We start from the raw sequence: 22,291 nt of genomic DNA, 5'->3' as shown, positions 1-22,291 counted from the left end.
CACAATTGTATTGCTTTCGAAAATTTTGTCAAAATTTTATTTCTATAGAAAATTTTGTCAAAATTTTATTTCTATAGAAAATTTTGTCAAAATTTTATTTCTATAGAAAATTTTGTCAAAATTTTATTTCTATAGAAAATTTTGCAAAAATTTTATTTCTATAGAAAATTTTGTGAAAATTTTATTTCTATAGACAATTTTGTCAAAATTTTATTTCTACAGAAAGATTATTGAAAATTTTGTGAAAATTTTATTTCTTTAGACAATTTCGTCAAATTTTATTTCTACAGAAAAATTTGTCAAAATTTTACTTCTATAGAAAATTTTATTTCAATAGAAATGTGGTCTTTTGTTTTGTATAGAAAATGTTGTCAAAATTGTATTTATGTAGAAAATTTTGTCACAATTGTATTGCTTTCGAAAATTTTGTCAAAATTTTATTTCTATAGAAAATTTTGTCAAAATTTTATTTCTATAGAAAATTTTGTCAAAATTGTATTTCTATAGAAAATTTTGCAAAAATTTTATTTCTATAGAAAATTTTGTGAAAATTTTATTTCTATAGACAATTTTGTCAAAATTTTATTTCTACAGAAAGATTTGAAAAATTATATTTCTATAGAAAATTTTATTTCAATAGAAATGTGGTCTTTTGTTTTGTATAGAAAATGTTGTCAAAATAGTATTTATATAGCAAATTTTGTCACAATTGTATTGCTTTCAAAAATTTTGTCAAAATTTTATTTCTATAGAAAATTTTGTCAAAATATTATTTCCATAGAAAATGTTGTCAAAATATTATTTCCATAGAAAATGTTGTCAAAATTGTATTTATATAGAAAATTTTGTCACAATTGTATTGCTTTCGAAAATTTTGTCAAAATTTTATTTCTATAGAAAATTTGTCAAAATTTTATTCCTATAGAAAATTTCGTCAAAATATTACTTTCATAGAAAATGTTGTCAAAATTTTATTTCTATTGAAAATTTTGTGAAAATTTTATTTCTTTAGACAATTTCGTCAAATTTTATTTCTACAGGAAAATTTGTCAAAACTGTATTTCTATAGAAAATTTTATTTCAATAGAAATGTGGTCTTTTGTTTTGTATATAAAATGTTGTCAAAATTGTATTTATGTAGAAAATTTTGTCACAATTTTATTGCTTTCGAAAATTTTGTCAAAATTTTATTTCTATAGAAAATTTTGTCAAAATTTTATTTCTATAGAAAATTTTGTCAAAATTTTATTTCTATAGAAAATTTTATTTCCATAGAAATGTGGTCTTTTGTTTTGTATAGAAAATGTTGTCAAAATTGTATCTCTATAGAAAATGTTGTCAAAATTGTGTTTTTATAAAAAATGTTGTCAAAATTTTATTTCTATAGATGTTTTTTTTGGAATTTTATATCTATAGAATTTTTTTTTTCAAAATGTTATATCTACAATTTTTTTTTAATGTTATCTCTATGGAAAATATTGTCAACTCTGGGGCTTGGGTTTTAACCTTTTCGACCCCGACTTTTTATAGGTATCGCTAAATTTTTTTTTTCTTTACTTTTAATATGTTGAAGTCATTTAAGAAGCGTCTAGCCAAAATTTCGGGTCGCCACGCCACGGGTCTACAGTTTTTTTTTTTAAATTTTATCTCTATGGAAAATTTTGTCAACTCTGGGGCTCGGGTTTTAACCCTTTCGACTCCGAATTTTTATAGGTACCGCTAATTTTTTTTTTTACTTTTAATCATGTTGAAGTCATTTAAGAAGCGTCTAGCCAAAATTTCGGGCCCACGCCCATTCGTTTAGGCGGTAGAGAATGTTGTCTGTGGGCAACTTTGGGCAATTGTGACTACAAAATAGTTTGATAGGCGTATTACGTTTTATTGGATTTTTTTTAAGTTTTTTGTTATTTTACAGTAAATATATACTTAGATGCGCGCGTGAGTGGAATCTCAATCACACTCAAACACATTCACGAAGAAATATTCGTACTCACGCACGCCATGTGGGTAGGAATTCACGGTCACGAAATGAAAAGTCTTACTCGCGCATGCTCACACATGACTCACGCTTTCGCACGATTCACGACAAATCTCGTGAGTCACGAATATTTTAGGAACACGACAATTTTCGTGGCTCAATAAATTTCTGGTAGTTAACGAAATTTCTCGTGACTCACGCTATTGCAATCTTAAGCGTGATTAAATAAGTAAAGGTGACTATAATAGTGAACGTGAATTTTTTCGCGATTGTGACTTTTTGTGTCTCTGTTTTACCGTGAGTGTGAATTTTATCATGAACATGAATTTTATCGTTAACGTGAATTTTATCTTGAGCTTGAGTTGGATCGTGAAAGTAAATTTTGATCGATAGCGTGATTTCGGAGAAATTTTGCTCACTCACAATCACGAACACAATTTGATTTTTATACAAGCGCCACACATATTTCTTTAGTCCCGTTGAAGCACATTTACGAAATTTCGTTTAAATTTCATTCACGGCTTCGCGTGAATCACGCGTGACTCACGAAAATGTTTTGTTTTTTTTTAACCCATGTCAATTTAACTGGCGGTGTAAAAAAACCAAAGTATTATAAAGCGCCAATATTCGTGCTAATCCACTAGTATGTTGCCAAGAAGTGGCTTCCTCCCTTTTTACGATTCCTTCCAAATTCCCCACTGCACTGCAGATATGTTTTCCACATCATCGCCGCATTTCTCGTCACTGGGACATCCCAATTGAAGTTCAAAATTTTTTCAAAATCATTGTTTTTCAAACCTTTTTTCGCCAGGCCTTATGTTCAAAAATATGTAATTTTACTACCACAATTGCCCAAAGTTGCCCACAGGCAACTTTTCAATTTTAAAAATTTCTCATCTGTTGTTGTTTTTTTTGCAATTCTAACATTTGACTTCCAGAAATATTTTATTTGACATGTACTACAACAGATTTAATAAAAACATTCAACATTTTAGTTGTAATTTTTGAAAAAAGTCACATGTATAAAAACCTCTTTTTAAATTCGCAAATATTTTTTTCTTGAGGCACGTGCGTATTAATGAAAAAATTTTTGCTAATTGACAACCAAATTAGCTGATTTTTCATACAACTTGAAGAAAAAACTCTTGCAGCTTTCGATATCGTTACAGATTTATGAACAAAAACACCGCTGACAGTGAGTCTCAAAACACAAAAAGTTGCCCACAGGCAACTTTACGGTCGAAAGGGTTAATGGGGCTGTATATTTATATATTTATGGACCGATGTGGAACAATTTTTGCATGGTAATCAGAGGGAACCCATTTTTATATATTTATGTGTGTTATCACTCATCCACGGTGATTCGTATACCCAAATTATGTTGAACAACATTATTATTGAAATGATTGAAAATCATAGAAGCATCTCTAATTCTTCCAAATCAATTATTTTCCACTTTGCAGGGTTTTACTTAATTTCGAAATTAATTGATTGCCTTGCTTAATTGACAGCGAAAAATGCCAAACTCATTATAAGTCATTTCCATTTTAACATGAGTTTCTACTTTAAGGCAATTCATTAATATTTGTTAATCATTAGGCATATGGCGGAGAATGGAAAGGAAGGACATTTTGAATACAAATCGGTGTCACATGTTAACTAAATCGTATTCAAATGCCTTGACAAACTCTATTCGTTATCATTTAAATAAATACCAAAAAAACAATTTTTGGGGGCAGATATATGGGAAGAACATTGATACCAGACCGATGCATATCGCACTTCAAGCATAAAATTCAACACTATATTGTTAATGACACCCAGCATTACCATAAAATGGAGCAGCATTTTCAGCATGCCATCAACACCATTAACTCCATATTCTTGTAATCTCTGCCCAATGTTTAGTTAAAGCAGCAGCAGATGCTGATATGGAGATAACATTAAAATGGGGGACCACTCAGACACCCATTGCCCTATGCCAAATTGCATGCATTCAAGAGACCAAGAATATGTAACCCATCACTCTTCAACATAATTTGGTATCTTTAGTTCAACTCATTGGACTCGAGATCGAATTACAAGTGTCACTGGCATTTATTTAGTTGTGGAACACAACCATGATACAAGTGTTCCCTTACAATCTAAGAAGAAAAGAAGAAATATTACTCATAAGTGATCTTAGTTTTTGGGAAATTTGATATTGTCCCAGTAAAAAGTGAAGAATGTTGGGTTATAAGATAATGTGTGCTTATCAGCGAAAGAAATCTTTAACAAAATCTTTTAACAAAGCCCACTTGAAAATAATCATAAAAAATTTTTTCGAGGCTACACCTCTTTTATTGAAACTAAATTTTTAATATATACACTCACAAAATATACAAAGATTTTGTATAATGAAATAAAATAAATGTTGGTATGAAATGAAACGTATGTTATAAATTAGTCTGCACTTAGAAAAAAAAAATATTGGGACAATTTTCATCGAAGCCATTGAGAACAATTTCTTCCAAGTGTCTGTAATAATTTCATATTGAAAACTGTCTCTGCGAGAACAGCTTTTCTAATAAATTACAAAAATAACATAGAAAATTCGATAAGTGAAAATAGTATGGAAATTTCGGGATTATAGCACAAAAACCAATATAAGTTATCGAAAATTGCTTTATAGTTGTCCAAATTTCGAAGCGCCGCGTTCGTATTTGTGGAGCTTTTCTCAACCAATCTTCACGAGCCTTTTTTAGACGATTGCAAAACTGTGCGGGATCTAACTGCAATTTAAAAAAATAATCCTTAAAAATACATCTATAGGAAATTTTGTCAAAATTTTATTTCTATAGAGAATTGTGTCAAAATTTTATTTCTATAGAAAATTTTGTAAAAATTTTATTTCTATAGAAAATTTTGTCAAAATTTTATTTCTATTTTATACACGCAAAAAAATAATTCTTTCCTCCCAAACGAAATTTTAGACAAACAAAGTTCGTTTCTCATTTGCTTTTCGCTGTAAGGAAGTGTATTTGGAAGAAAAGTATATACTTTTTGTGATAAACGTTTATTCTTTTCCAAGATGTAAAAACAATTTCATAAAGACTAGCTCAAAAAAAAAAAAAACATTATTTTCTTGCTAATTGCATTGTCCCTCACATCTTTCTCACATCCACGAGGATTTTTAGTTCTTAACACCTTTTCCTGTAATACCAACAATGTAGAAGAAATTATACGATTTTATAAATTTTTAAAATTTTTTTTACCTTTCGCCTGGACGGAGAATCGAACCGCGGACCATGCACATTGTAAGCCAACACACTAACCACTGAGCTATGTACCTGTTATGGTCATCAATAGATAAATATCCATATAATTTATATTTATATAGCATAGCTTGCGGCGCCCACGAACCGAATAAACAAAGTTTATTTAACAGAAAAAAAACATTTAGTTTGGCACCGTGGAGCAGTGGTAGCTACGTCCGACTCTCATGCCAAGGGTCGTGGGTTCGATCCCTGCTTCGGCCAAAGTTTTTTTTTTTTTGCTTTTGTTTTTTTTTTTTTATATATATTCCAGATATATTCGGAAGATTCCGAAAAAATGTTCAACATTACATTGTACTATATTAAATTTTGAACTGTAAAATGTGTCTTATTAAAGACCTAAAGTCAGAAAAGAACAGTGTTTGATATAAACGAAATGGACTGTGTTGTTATTTCAAAAATAACTTTTTTTATTGAAAAAATAAAAATTTTGTAACAAACGAATTTTTTTGGTGATAAAAGTTTAAAATTTTCGAAGCAATTCAAAAACCCCTAACAAAAGAAAAACGTTTTCCGTACACGTTTTCCAAACGTTTTTTTTCTTTGCGTGTAGAAATTTTTGTCAAATTGTTTTTTCTATAAAAAATTTTGTCAAAAAAAATTATTTCTATAGAAAATTTAATTTTTTGTTTTTATCTATATACAACTTTGCCAAAATTTTATTTCTATATATAATTTTGCCAAAATTTTATTTCTATAGAAATTTTTTTTCGAAATTTTATTTCCATAAAAAAATTTGTCAAAATTTTAATTTCTATAGAAAATTTTGTCAAAATTTTATTTCTATTGTTATCTATAAAAAAATTTTGTCAAAAATTTTATTTCTATAAAAAATTTTATGAAAATGTTATTTCTATAGAAAATTTTATTTTTATAGATTTTTTTTTAAATTTTTATTTCTATAAAAAATTTTATCAATATTATATATTTTTTATACCCTCCACCATAGGATGGGGGTATATTAACTTTGTTATTCCGTTTGTAACACATCGAAATATTGCTCTAAGACCCCATAAAGTATATATCCTGTGTCGTGGTGAAATTCTGAGTCGATCTGAGCATGTCCATCCGTCCGTCTGTTGAAATCAGGCTAACTTCCGAACGAAACAAGCTATCGACTTGAAACTTGGCACAAGTTGTTGTTATTGATGTAGGTCGGATGGTATTGCAAATGGGCCATATTGGTACACTTTTACGTATAGCCCCCATACAAACGGACCTCCAAATTTGGCTTGCTCTTAGAGAAGCAAATTTCATCCGATCCGGCTGTACATGGTGTAAATATATGGTCTCCAACAACCATACAAAAATTGGTCCCCATCGGTCCATAATTATATACAGCCCCCATATAAATCGATCACCAGATTTGGCTTGCGGAGCCTCAAAGAGAAGCAAATTTCATCCGATCCGGCTGAAATTTGGTACATGGTGTTGGTATATGGTGTCTAATAATCTAATCTATTAACTATGCAAAAATTGGTCCACATCGGTCAATAATTATATATAGCCCCCATATAAACCGATCCCCCGATTTGGCTTACCTCTAAGAGAAGAAAATTTCACCCGATCCGGCGGAAATTTGGTACATGGTGTTATATTATGGTCTCTAATGACCATTCAAAAATTGCTTCACATCGGTCCATAATTACATATAGCCCCCTTTAAAACCGTTCTCCAGATGTGACCTCCGGAACCTCTTGGAAGAGCAAAATTTATCCGATTCGGTTGAAATTTGGTACGTGTTGTTAACATATGACCTCAAACACCAATGCAAAAATTGATCGAAATCGGTCCATAATTATATATAGCCCCCATATAAACCGATCCCCAGATTTGACCTCCGGAGCCCCTTGGAAGAGCAAAATTCATCCGATTCGGTTGAAATTTGGTACGTGATGTCAGTATATGGTATCCAACAACCATGCAGGAATTGGTTCATATCAGTCCATAATTATATATAGCCCCAATATAAACCGATTCCCAGATTTGACCTCCGGTGCCTTTAGGAGCAAAAAGCAAAATTCATCCGATTTGGTTGAAATTTGGTACGTGATGGTAGTATATGATATTTAACAACCATGCCAAAAGTGGTCCATATCAGTCCATAATTATATATAGCCCCCATATTAACCGATCCCGAGATTTTGTTTTGGAGCCTCTTGGAGGAGCAAATTTCATCCGAGTCAGTTGAAATTTGGTACATTGTGCTAGAATATGGCCGTTAACAACCATGCCTAACTAGGTCCATATCGGTCTCTAGTTATATATAGCCCTCAGATAAATCGATCCCCAATCACACAAAATTGGTCCATATCAAGTTCATAATTGTATATAGCCCCATACAAGCGACCCCCATATTTCAATTCTGGCTCTCTACCACGTATGGACTAACTCACTATCTAGAAAACGATGTTAAGAAGTTTTAGGATACCACAACCCAAGTAATTCGATTGTGGATGACAGTCTTTCGTAGAAGTTTCTACGCAATCCATGGTAGAGGGTACATAAGATTCGGCCTGGCCGAACTTACGGCCGTATATACTTGTTTTTTTGTCTATATACAATTTTGCCAAATTTTGGTCACAATTTTATTTCTATAGAAAATTTTGTCAAAATTTTATTTCTATGTAAAGTTTTATCAAAATTTTATTTCTATAGAAATTTTTGTCAAAATTTTAATTCTATAGAAAATTTTGTCAAAATTTTATTTTTATATAAAATTTTGCCAAAATTTTATTTCTATAGAAAATCTTGTCAAAATTTTATTCCTATAGAAAATCTTGTCAAAATTTTATTTCTTAAGGAAATTTTTGTCAAAATTTTATTTCTGTAGAAAATTTTGTCAAAACTTTATTTCTATAGAAAATTTGATCAACATTTTGATTTCGAATAAAAATTTTTCAAAATTTTATTTCTATTAAAAATATGTGAAACATCGAGAATTCCATTAATCTACCAAACAAAAAAATACTATTTTTTGGTAGAATCAACTATCAAGTGTGGCAACCGTAGTTTCATATAATATGGTTTCAACAAGACGGTGCCACATGCCACACAGTACGTGTAATAATGCAGTTATTGAAAGGCGAGTCCGGTGAACATTTTAATTTCACGTATGGGGCCGGTCAATTGGCCGCCGAGATCGTGCGATTTAACGCCTTTGGACTATTTTTTTGTGGAGCTTTGTTCAAGCTCTTGTCCATATAGACAAGCCCACTTCAATTAAGGCATTGGAATAAAACATTGAAGCATTTATTCGTGAGATACCGACCGAAAATTTGGAAAGAGTATGCCTAAATTTGTCTAAGCGGATTGGCCACTTTAGTCAGTCGCGGTTAACATTTGCTGCAAATTCAAATATTTCTTCCGAAATTTATGTTTTCTCATTTTTTTAAAAAAAAATCTACTATAAAATATCTTAAAAATCGTCCTTTAGATAGCTTTTCACAGAATCCGCCTCCTTGGGTCGCAATTAGAGGTGTGCACGTGAGTAATATTTTACTCACGCTCACGCACTCTCACGACGGAAATATCTTACTCAAGCACACTGGAAGGTCTCACGCTCACGCACACTCACGAAAAGAAAACTTGTACTCACGCACACTCACGCACGAAAATGTCGTGACTGACAAAAAATACAGTGACTCACGAAAAATATCGTGACTCACGAAATATGTCTTGACTCACGAATAATTTTATGAGTAATCTACCTGAGGGACGTGTCTGAAATCATGAACATCCTAGGTGTCACTAAAATTGCAAATGAATTAAACTTTTAAGCGTTTTATGTTGAAGGGCATGATTATTTTCGTGAGCGTAATTCGTTACTCACGCACATACACGAAGATATTGTTCTCGTGGCTCACGCCCACTCACGACATTTTGGTTTGTTAATCACGCTCACGTTGACATGAGCGTGACTCACGACTCATGCGTGAGTCACCAAAATTTTCGTGTCACGTGCACACCTCTATACGCAATCAAATCGCTAAGGGAAGGTCAAAACTTTTGGATACAGGTAAACCTTTTTATACCCTGCGCCACACTGTGGAACAGGGTATTATAAGTTAGTGCATATGTTTGCAACACCCAGAAGGAGACGAGATAGACACATGGTGTCTTTGGCAAAAATGCTCAGGGTGGGCTCCTGAGTCGATATAACCATGTCCGTCCTAGAACACATTTTTGTAATCAAAGTCTAGATCGCAGTTTTAGTCCAATCGACTTGAAATTTGGCACAAGTATCTGCTTTGGCTCAGAATAGAACCGTATTGATTTTGGAAGAAATCGGTTCAGATTTAGAGATAGCTCCCATATATATATTTCGCCCGATATGGCCCCAGAAGCCAGAGTTTTACCTTAATTTGCTTAAAATTTTGCACAAGAAGAACAATTAGTACTATAGTCAAGTGTGCCAAATTTTATTGAAATCAGTTCAGATTTAGATATAGCCCCCATATATATCTTTCGCCCGATATGGACTAATACGGTCCCAGCAGCCAGAGTTTTACCCCAATTTGGTTGAAATTTTGCACTAGGAGTACAATTAGTAGTCTAGTCAAGTGTGCCAAATTTTATTGAAATCGGTTCAGATTTAGATATAGCTCCCATATATATCTTTCGCCCGATATGGACTAATACGGTCCCAGAAGCCAGAGTTTTACCCCAATTTGGTTGAAATTTTGCACTAGGAGTACAATTAGTAGTGTAGTCAAGTGTGCAAAATTTTATTGAAATCGGTTCAGATTTAGATATAGCTCCCATATATATCTTTCGCCCGATATGGACTAATACGGTCCCAGAAGCCAGAGTTTTACCCCAATTTGGTTGAAATTTTGCGCTAGGAGTACAATTAGTAGTGTAATCAAGTGTGCAGAATTTTATTGAAATCGGTTCAGATTTAAATATAGCTCCCATATATATCGTTCGCCCGATTTACACTCATATGACCACAGTGGCCAATCTTTTACTCCGATTTAATTGAAATTTTGCACAGGGAGTAGAATTGGCATTGTAGCTATGCGTGCCAAATTTGGTTGAAATCGGTTCAGATTTAGATATAGCTCCCATATATAGCTTTCGCCCGATTTACACTCATATGACCACAGAGGCCAGTTTTTTGCTCCGATTAAGTTGAAATTTTGCACAGGGAGTAGAATTAGCATTGTAGTTATGCGTGCCAAATTTGGCTGAAATCGGTTCAGATTTAGATATAGCTCCCATATATATGTTTTTCTGATTTCGACAAAAATGGTCAAAATACTTGTTTTCATTTTAATATATAACCATTGTAGTCCCATATTTATTGGTTCATCCCATAAATTAAATTACATACTTTGTTATAATTCTTAAAAAAATGGATTTTAACGCAAGTCTCATTTGAAGTAGCCGCAATGGTTTTTTAAACCCATACACAATCCTTTTTGTGATATCATCGGAAAAAAACTCTTTTAACTCACTTAACCACTTTTAAGGATGTCTCACACAATATCTTTACTTTAATGTATCCGTTTGTTACGCCTATTACCTCAATGAGATCCCGTTTATCATTTAGTAGAGTAGCTGCATGGCTTTTGATGTCTTACCGCTTATACAAATATTCTTTTTCGAGTTGGTTTTTTTCAAAGGCTTCATATCTAGTAATCCTAAAAGGCGTTATTGCTTTTAAAATGAGTATTACAATATTGCTAATGGGATTCTAATTAAGATAATTTGTATGGTAAATGAACTAACTATTAGAAATGAACTAACTATTATAAGCAAAAAAACAAGAATATATGGCTGTAAGATCAACCAGGACGAATCTATGTACCCTGCACTGTAATCCACAATCGAATTACTTGGGTTGTGGTAATAGTTGCCGATGTCAACCGAGGTCGTAGTTCACTCCAAGACGAATTTCGTGAAGATCGTTCAAAATCTTTTGTAATTCCGAAATCCATTGTTGCTGTGATCCCATTGATATTGCAAGATTGCCATGTGACCTATCGTGAGCTTAAGACAACGTAAGGCATTAGTGGGACCACCATAAATTTAATATTGCATGAAAAATTTACCCTAAAATAAATTGTTCGCGTTGGATCACACACAATTTGTCAATTGATCAAATAAGGCTCGTTTCGATTGGTCGAATGAAATGCTCCAAAAATACAATCGTAGTGCTTCGGAACAGGTCTATGACAGATTTATGCGTATGAGCCCCAAAAGTAAACAGCAGTCAACAGAATATTCGGAGGGATACACAACCATTTGTTCGCCGGTTATCTTCCAAGAAATCTAGAAAACCAACCACCGAAGACCTATCATTTTTCACTCAATCGGTTCAAACAACTGCATTTGTGTGCACTTGAAACATCGATTTGATGGGCCATCCGCCGTATAGTTCTAACTCGGCCCCAATTGACTTCTTTTCATTCCCGTACACAAAAGGTTTTTCGACACCGCATGCAGAAGTGTATAATGGGAAATATTTTGAAATAAAAAAGACAACCCTCGAATATATTATTTATGGAATCTGTGGAGGTTATAAAAAAAACTATTCGTACTTCGGCTAAGGCTTTTCATTGATTACCTTTAAAAAGAAAGAACCTCTGTGGCGATTTGTAACATACAGCGTTATATCACCAGTTGAAGGAAGAGATTTAACTACTACAGGCCGGGTTTTAAGACAAAAAAGTTGCCAATTTATCATGACAATGCGCCATTAAATAAGTCAATGTAAACGATGTTAAAAGTCCATTTAAATTTCAACTTGTTCAGCATCACTTTCGTATTATTTAGACCTCAGAAAATTTTTGTTTTTTCTCCTCTTTAACGATTTTCTAATAGTTAGTCAATTCACCATACAAATTATCTTAATTAGAATCCCATTAGCAATATAATAATACTCATTTTAAAAGCCATAACGCATTTTAAGATTACTACACTTGATATGAGTCCTTTGGCCAAAAACCGACTCGAAAAAAGGATATTCGTATGAGCGGTAAACCATCAAACGCCATGCATCTACTCTACTAAATGATAAACGGGATCTCATTGAGGTAATAGGCGTAACAAACGGATACATTAAAGCCAAAAGATATTGAGTGGGACATCCTAAAAAGTGGTTAAGTGAAGTGAGTTAAAGGAGTTTTTTTTTTTTCGATGATATCACAAAAAAGGACTATGTATGGGTTTAATGAAGCCAAAAAGGAAAACTATTGCGGCGACTTCAAATATGACTTGTGTTAAAATCCTATTTTTTAAGAATTATTACAAAGTAAATTAAATGAAATTTAATGTCTGGGATAAACCAATTAATATAGGACTAAAATGGTTATATTTAAATCAAAAAAAATTAGATTTTAATATAGTTTAGGAAATTTTTGTACATTGGAAAAAAATATGAAAGATGTTGCAACTTAAATTTAAGGCTTCGTAATATTAAGAACAAATTTCTTTAAAATAAAAAAATTTAATTAATAATTTTTACTTTGAGAATTGTTTCCTTTAAATTTGGCACGCGAATCTAAGAATTATTGCCCATCCGTTAAAGTCGATGTCCTCGAAGAAAATCCAATTTTCCTTATTCTAAAGAAAAACATTTTTGATTTAAATAAATAATTTTTAAATTAGTGAGATCTTGAATCGATAGAATAATTATAAACAAGTATATATGGCCGTACATTCGGCCAGGCCGAAGCTTATGTACCCTCCACCATGGATTGCGTAGAAACTTCTTCAAAACACTGTCATCCACAATCGAATTACTTGAGTTGCGGTAGCGCTTGCCGATGGCAATGTATCTTAAAACCTCCTAACATCGTCTTCTAAATTGTAAGTAAGTCCATATATATACCACGTATATTAAATCAAACAAGTATATACGGCCGTAAGTTCGGCCAGACTGTCATCCACAATCGAATTACTTGGGTCGGGGTAACACTTGCCGATGGCAAGGTATCTTAAAACTTCCTAACACCGTAATATACACCACATAGTCCATACGTGGTATATATTAAACTAAAAAGGCCGATTAAATACGTATATAATTAAGTTTAAAGTTTCTATAGAAATAAAATTTTGACAACATTTTCTATAGAAGTAAACTTTGGAAAAAATTTTCTACAGAAATAAAATTTGGAAAAAATTTTCTATAGAAATAAAATTTGAAAAAATTTTTCTATAGAAATAAAATTTTGACAACATTTTCTATAGAAATAAAATTTTGACAAAATTTTCTATAGAAATAAAATTTTGACAAAATTTTCTATAGAAATACAATTTTGACAAAATTTTCTATAGAAATACAATTTTGACAAAATTTTCTATAGAAATAAAATTTGGAAAAAATTTTCTATAGAAATAAAATTTGGAAAAAAATTTCTATAGAAATAAAATTTGGAAAAAATTTTCTATAGAAATAAAATGTTGACAAAATTCTCTATAGAAATAAAATTTTGACAAAATTTTCTATAGAAATAAAATTTGGACAAAATTTTTTATAGAAATAACATTTTGACAATGTTTTGTATAAAAATACAATTTTTGTAAATTATTTTTGGCTCGAGTGGCAACCGTGATTATGAACCGATATGGACCACTTTTTGTGTGATTGGGGATCGGCTATATATAACAATTTTGGCATGGTTATTAGCGGCCTTATACTAACACCACGTTGCAAATTTCAACCGGGCCGGATGAATTTTGCTCCGGAGGTGAAATCTGGGGATCGGTTTATATGGGGGCTATATATAATTATGGACCGATGTGGACCAATTTTTGCATGGTCATTAGAGAACATATACCAACACCATGTACCAAATTTCATCCGATCCGGCTGAAATTTGCTTCTCTTAGAGGCTCCGCAAGCCAAATCGGGGGATCGGTTTATATGGGGGCTATATATAATTATGGACCGATGTGGACCAATTTTTGCATGGTCATTAGAGAACATATACCAACACCATGTACCAAATTTCATCCGATCCGGCTGAAATTTGCTTCTCTTAGAGGCTCCGCAAGCCAAATCGGGGGATCGGTTTATATGGGGGCTATATATAATTATGGACCGATATAGACCAATTTCTGCATGGTTGTTAGAGACCATATACTAACACCATGTACCAAATTTCAGCCGGATCGGATGAAATTTGCTTCTCTTAGAGCAATCGCAATCCAAATTTGGGGGTCCGTTTATATGGGGGCTATACGTAAAATTGGACCGATATGGCCCATTTGCAATACCATCCGACCTACATCAATAACAACTAATTGTGCCAAGTTTCAAGTCGATAGCTTGTTTCGTTCGGAAGTTAGCGTGATTTCAACAGACGGACGGACGGACGGACATGCTCAGATCGACTCAGAATTTCACCACGACCCAGAATATATATATAATTTATGGGGTCTTAGAGCAATATTTCGATGTGTTATATATATAGTTTTGACAAAATTTTCTATAGAAAAAAAATGTTGGTAAATTATTTTTGGCTCGAGTGGCAACCATGATTATGAACCGATATGGACCAATTTTTGTGTAATTGGAGATCGGCTATATATAACTATAGACCGATATGAACCAATTTTGGTATAGTTGTTAGCGGCCATACACTAAAACCACGTTCCAAATTTGAACCGGACCGGATGAATTTTGCTCCTCCAAGAGGCTCCGGAGTTCAAATCTGGAAAATGGTTTATATGGGGGCTATATATAATTATGGACCGATATGGACCAATTCTGGCACGGTTGTTAGAGACCATATACACCATGTTCCAAATTTCAACCGGATCGGATGAAATTTGCTTCTCTTAGAGGCTCCGCAAGCCAAATCTGGGGATCGGTTTATATGGGGGCTATATATAATTATAGTCCTATGTGGACCAATATTTGCATGGTTGTTAGAGACCATATACCAACTCCATGTATCAAATTCAGCCGGATCTTAGAGGCTCAGCAAGCCAAATCTGAGGGTCCGTTTATATGGGGGCTATACGTAAAATTGGACCGATATGGCCCATTTGCAATACCATCCGACCTACATCAATAACAACTAATTGTGCCAAGTTTCAAGTCGATAGCTTGTTTCGTTCGGAAGTTGGCGTGATTTCAACAGACGGACGTCCGTCGACTCAGAATTTCACCACGACCCAGAATATATATAATTTATAGGGTCTTAGAGCAATATTTCGATGTGTTACAAACGGAATGACAAATTTAATATACCCCCATCCTATGGTTGAGGGTATAAAAAAACTTTCAAACATAGTCTAATACTTCTTTTGAGGATTTTGAATCTTGGGCCCAGTTTTTTTTTTTTTTTTTTTTTTTTTAAATTATGAAAACAATTTGTGTTTTGTTTTAATTTGGAGTTTTAAACATATATTTATTTGTAAATAAATATTTTTTTTTTATGTATCGCAAAAAGAATATGAAAATTCCATAAATGAGATCTGTATCCTATGTATGTATTCATAGAAAATAGATTTAAGTCCAGAAAGCTCCCTAAAAAGAAGCAACATCTTTGGATCGAAATCAATGTCAAAAGCCTTAAGGGAAAGTACCAAAATCTTTAAATTCAAGTACATTTTTTAGTGTAGACAAAATTCTTTCAAATCTTTAGGAATAAAACTGGGGGTTTTCATAACAGGTCTATAGAAATACCCTCGGAATGAAAAGCTGTACTAGAATTAAACCCGAGGCCATATGATTTAAATTCAAATAAAGTTGACTTTTAAAATTTAGACCTTCCTTTAGACATTTTGGATTGATTTCAAGACCTCTTTGAAAGAAAGTCTTTTTAATAATGCTATCTAAAGGGTGATTTTTAAAAAATATGGGATTTTTTAAACACATAAAATTCAGAAAAATTCATGCAATTCTTATTTGATTCGATAATACGATCCATATAATTTAATGTTTGTAGATTATTTCATCCAAATGTTGACCGCGACAGCGCTTCAAGTGGATCATTCGGCAGGTATCTTATGAATAAAAACTTCAAAAATACTTCAATGTTGTATTCAAATGCGCCAATTGAAGCGGGGTTGTTTGTATAGTCGCGAACTTTAACATAACCCCACAAAAAAAAACGTCTAAAGGCGTTAAATCGCACTATCCAGGTGGCTAATTGACCGGTCCGCATCGTGAAATAAAATGTTCACCGAAATTGCCTTACAATAACTCCACTGTCCACCTAAGAGGCTTAAGAAATCTTTTATAGAAATAAAATTTTCTATAGAAATAAAATTTTTACAAAATATTCTGTAGAAATAAAACTTTGACAAAATATTCTGTAGAAATTTAATTTTTGACAAAATTTTCTATAAATTGAAGAAATATTTTATAGAAATAAAATTTTGAGAAATTTTTCTATAGAAACGAAATTTCTTATAGAAATAAAATTTTGACAAAATTTTCAATAGAAATACAATTTTGATAAAATTTTCTGTAGAAATGAAATGTTGACAAAATGTGCTATAGAAAAATTTTGCAAAATAAGATCTTATTGTTTGGGAGTTTTTTGGTGAAATTTTATCCAAATTTTGGTAGTTTTTGGATATTATCTCAAAATTTAATATCATTCACAATTCGCATCGTTTTTAAAGAAGTATGGTCAATTGATGCCACCAGCCCATAAACCGAACAAAACTTTGCCCTTTTCTGGGTGTTTTTGTATCTTTTGCAATGATTCTGGCTGATTTTCACTCCAAACTCAACAATTCTGCTTATTTACGTGCCCAACATGAAATGTGCGGTAGCTGTTTAAACTGTTGTCAAAAAAAAAAAAAAAAAAAAACAAGTAAGTAAAGTAGAAAGTCGGGCGGGCCGACTATATCATACCCTAAACCACCATTACAGAATTAGTAATCATAAGCATTTGTGGGGTAACATACAGGGCTGGGAGATAAACCGCAGTTGCATATTTAAGAAAATTAAAAGGTACAGGTCTATGGGTGCTTTGTGTCAATCTGACTATAGCTCATAGTCAATGTTGCCACGGAAAATGTTCGGTTTACCCTACAAAGACAAAAAAAGTTCCCTACTTTCCCATATATTCCCAAACAATTTTCCCCACTATATTTTTCGTTAAATTTAAAAAATTTTACAAAACAAAAATGGTTCTAAGTACTTTATTATCTTAAAACATGAATATACAACGTATATAACTTAGAATATAAATTTGTATTACCACCACGGTTGCCACAGTTGGTAGAATTCTACCCAAATTAGTAATCTTTTTTGTTAAATCTCTATATAAATAAAATTTTGGAAAAAGTTTCTATAAACAAATTTTTGTGAGAAACTTTTCTATAGAAATAAAATGTTGACAATAAATTCTATAGAAATAAAATTTTGAGAAAAAATTCCACAGAAATAACATTTTGAGAAAATTTTTTATAGAAATAATATTTTGAAAAAATTTCTATAGAAATACAATTTTGACAAAATGTTCTATAGAAATAAAATGTTGACAAAATTCTCTGCAGGAATAAAGTTTACCACACATTGTTAAAGATCAAGCCTTGCCGGCTTCTAATTTCCTCCTCTAGAGCCACCAAAATGTAAAAATTATTACAAATTGTGTTGAGTGAAAATGTCCTACATTGTGGTCCTATGTCCCTACAAGACGCTAAATATTAGAAAAACCCTACATATAGGGAATTTCCCCTACTTCTAGCAACACTGGCTGTGTTGATATTGCGCCTACGGAGTTAGTATGTCACTAATATTGAGCCCATTATTAAAAAAGAGAAAATCGTTAAATTAGAGTGGGTAATAAATACAAATTTTTAAAAATCGAGTATTTTATGTACGAGCTACAAGTACGTATAAGTGCGATCGGCAAGTACATCAAAATTTGAAATTAGAGTAACATTGGTTAATAAATAAGAGTACTATGGACAAATTTGGGAAAATCGAGCGATGCATATATATGGAAGCTATATCTAAATCTGAACCGATTTTCATAATATTTTGCGGGTTTGATTAATACCACAAAAGGTTACCTTGTGCAAGATTTGAGTAAGATCAGTTAAGAAATGAGGCCTGTATGGTCAAACATAAGGTTATTAGGGGCGAATTTTTCAAAATCGGGTGATACATATATGGGAGCTATATCTACATCTGAACCGATTTCGATGAAATTTTGCACATATAGTTAGTACTATAGAGGACTGGATCTAGCCAACTTTTAGTAAGATCGGTTAATAAATAAGGGTTCTATGGCCAAATTTGGGAAAATCGGGCTATACATATATATGGGAGCTATATCTAAATCTCAACCGATTTCGATGATTTTTTGCACATATAGTTAGTGCTATAGAAGACTACATTTGACCAAATTTGGGTAAGATCGGTTGATAAATAAGGGTATTAATGCCAAATTTAGAAAAATCGGGCGGTGCATATATATATGGGAGCTATAGCTACATCTGAACCGATTTCGATGATGTTTTGCACATATAGTAAGTGCTATAGAGGATTATATTTAGCCAACTTTGAGTAAGATCGGTTGAAAAATAAAGGTTTTGTGGCCAAATTTGGGAAAATCGGGCGATACATATATATATATATATGAGAGCTATATCTAAATCTGAACCGATTTGGATGAAATTTTGCAGACTTGAAGGGCGATAGAAAAGATTACCTTTTGCCTAATTTGGTGACGATCCGTTTGAAAAAACGCGCAACGTGGCCCTATTTGTCGAAATCGGGCGATATATATATATGGGAGCTATATCTAAATTTGATCCGATTTCTTCCAAATTCAATAGCGTTCGTCCTCGTTCCCAAAAAAACTCCCTGTACCAAACTTCATCAAAATCGGTTAATAATTGCGACCGGAATCCTGTGAACAACACGTAGATGGACAGACGGACGGACGGACACCAAGCGCTAGATCGACTCAGGAGGTGATTCTGAGTCGATCGGTATATATTTTATGGGGTCTAAAATCAATATTTCTGGTAGGCACATTTTTTGGCCGATCAAACTTATTATACCCTGACCACTATGTGGTTTAGGGTATAATAATAGCTAAAAAAATACCCTTTTTATGTTCTACCGATTTTGGCAAATATCACCAGTATACCCACATTGTACACACTTTGAAATTGAAATTTTCAAATATTGTAGTCATATTCTACCCATTGCATACGTTGCAAGAAATTGGTTAAGATTAAGTTAAGTCTGCGATTTTGCCCGATTTGGCCAAATATTGTCCAAACCTCCACACCCAAGATCTTTCCACTATAGGTGGTGACTTAAAGTGGTCAGATCTAGCCCAATTCCTTGAAAAACGCCACTTCTGAGTCAATATTGCCTCAGATTTAGACAAAATATATAATGTCCTTGTAAAATCGCTACTGCTAAATCGAAAAATTGTAAAAGTGACTCAAGTTTTCCTATTCCTCTAACACATAGCTATCGACCATAAATACATATTTGTGAACTTTTATGCAATGTCCTTAGATTTAAATATTTCCCATATTTTTATTAACATTTTGCTCCCTCCCATTAGTCGGTTTAAATTTTAAGTCTAAAGATTTTGTAGTAATCAAAAAATTTTTACCAAAACTATAGATCTACATAGTCAGCCCCACCCGTCTTCAGACTTTCCTAATCTCTTGACAAAATAATTTAAATTTTAATTGGCAAAATATTGGTGATGTTATTTTTCTACACTGAAAAAAATATTGTCGTGAGGTCAAAGATTTCATGTCTTTAAAATACGAATGCAAATTTTGCTTAGCATAGAAGACGCATTTCTCTAGTATAAAGTTTTTTTCCTTGACCAAAGGTCGATAAACTTTTCAATGAAGTCGTATTGTCCTTATAATTGAGTGATTTCAATTAAAAATGGGTATCATAACATGAAAGAAAAAATGTTTGGGCATCTTGACTACAAAGCAAGAAATCGTTCAAATATACGAAATGTTTTTCAACACTTTACTATAAAGACATTTTTTACTTGAAACACAGCATAATTTCTACTAGAAGTCGAGTCTCAATTTGGAAAATAAAGTCGTCGTTAACTTGTTTTTAAAGGACTTTGATAGCATATGAAGAAAAAAAGCTGAAAAAAGCGAAAAATTAAAATTTGCTTCCTAGAAGCAAGTACACAAAACCCGATTTTAAAAGAGAATTGTGTCTTAGAAGTATCCTTACTTGTATTCTCCGCTTCTTTGGCTCGGAATCAATACCAAATTTTTTAAAGTAAAGACAAAATCTTTGGAACCGAGTATGCTTTTTTTCAGTGTAAGATTACAATAATTAAAGTTGATACATTAGATGCAATTATCATATGCTTTGTTTAAAAATATTTTTTATTATAATTTTCTAATCCTTATTTCGTCTCATTCTAATAAATGTACAAATAACCAGATTTCGTTTATTTTTAATTTCAAGTTAGAAATGTGGTTACTCTTTTCTACCTGTTGAAAAAAAGGATACATTAAGACATATTTATAGTACCCTCTCTAATCGTTGTATTAGAAAGGGATATAGAGTGTCTTCTTCGTCTTTTACTCCAGTAGTATAGACACAAACCCCACAGCCCTATAAGGGTTGTTTGGTGTTCTCAAAATCGTATAAAAAGGTCACTCTACGAAGAGTTCAACATCATTCAACGATAACAACATCACCAGTTAACATCATCTGAAGAAGTACAAGAGCTATTCTACGAAAAAATGGCTGATATTATTGCTTTATACCCGAAGAAATCTTCTATGCCTTTCATTAATCGCGGCATAAAGAAATTGGTGAAAAATTGCACAAATTTCTTTCTCAAATATGAAGTTCAACAACATCTCAAGAAGTCTTTGAATGCTAAGCAGCCTGAGCAATTGCTAACCTGTTTAACAGAAGAGGAACATCAAAATTGGCTCAATGAACAATTGGATCAACATCAGATCGAACTCATATAGAAGAGGATGACATGAAGAAGTTCCAAGGAATTAAAAATAATCATCATAAGAAAGAAAAACGCTTTAATTGTAGATGCTTGAAAAGCATTCACTGTTTCCTTATTCTCTGGTTTCATACAAACAGTGGAGCTGCGAAAAGTTTGTGTCATCAAAAACCCGACCTTAGTAATGGCTCATCTTGGTGGTTCTACGAATCTTTTGTGGGATCGAGATATAGAGAATTATATTTTTAGTTTATATTTTCTCAAAAGCTTTAATATAAAAGAAAACGAAATGTGATTTATTATTGTAAAGATTTATGACATTTGTATTTATATTAAGGAAAAAATTAAGGTCTTTCAATTTAGTTTTAATTTTAATGATAATGTCTTCCGGTTTGTTTGTTTTGCAAAATGTAAATATGTAAATAAAAAAAAATGAATATATTTAAAAAAAATGCATCAATATTTTTTCAATTAATAACAATGGTTAAAGGGCTTTCGATACTACTGCAGTGTACAATATACATTGGCCTATATAAAAAGATAATGTATTCGAAATTTTAGGAAAAACAACTTACACAATATTAAGGACAATTTTCTTTAGAGTCAACTTTTTACTTTTTACAAAAATTTCCAAAAAATTCCACATTATTGATTCTGACCCTAATATGACCTAATGGGTAAGGAAAATTCATTTATTTTACCATGCCCGTGTTGCATACACAAGATCGTGGGTTCAATACCTGCTTCGACCGAACACCAAAAAATTTTTCAGCGGTGGATTATCCCTCGTCAGTAATGCTGGTGACATTTCTGAGGGTTTCAAAGCTTCTCTAAGTGGTTTCACTGTAATGTGGAACGCCGTTCGGACTCGGTTATAAAAAAGGAGGTCCCTTGTCATTGAGCTCAACATGGAGTCGGGCAGCACTCAGTGATAAGAGAGAAGTTCACCAATGTGGTCACAAAGGACTGAATAGTCTAAGTGAGCCTGATTCGTCGGGCTGCCACCTAACCTAACCTAACCTAACCGATATGGACCAATTTTTGTGTGATTGGGGATCGGCTATATATAACTATAGACCGATATGGACCAAATTTGGCATGGTTATTAG

The sequence above is a fragment of the Haematobia irritans genome, chromosome 4, assembly GCF_050003625.1.
Source record: "Haematobia irritans isolate KBUSLIRL chromosome 4, ASM5000362v1, whole genome shotgun sequence".
Classification (NCBI taxonomy): Eukaryota; Metazoa; Arthropoda; class Insecta; order Diptera; family Muscidae; genus Haematobia; species Haematobia irritans.
This window is presented reverse-complemented; position numbering follows the sequence as displayed.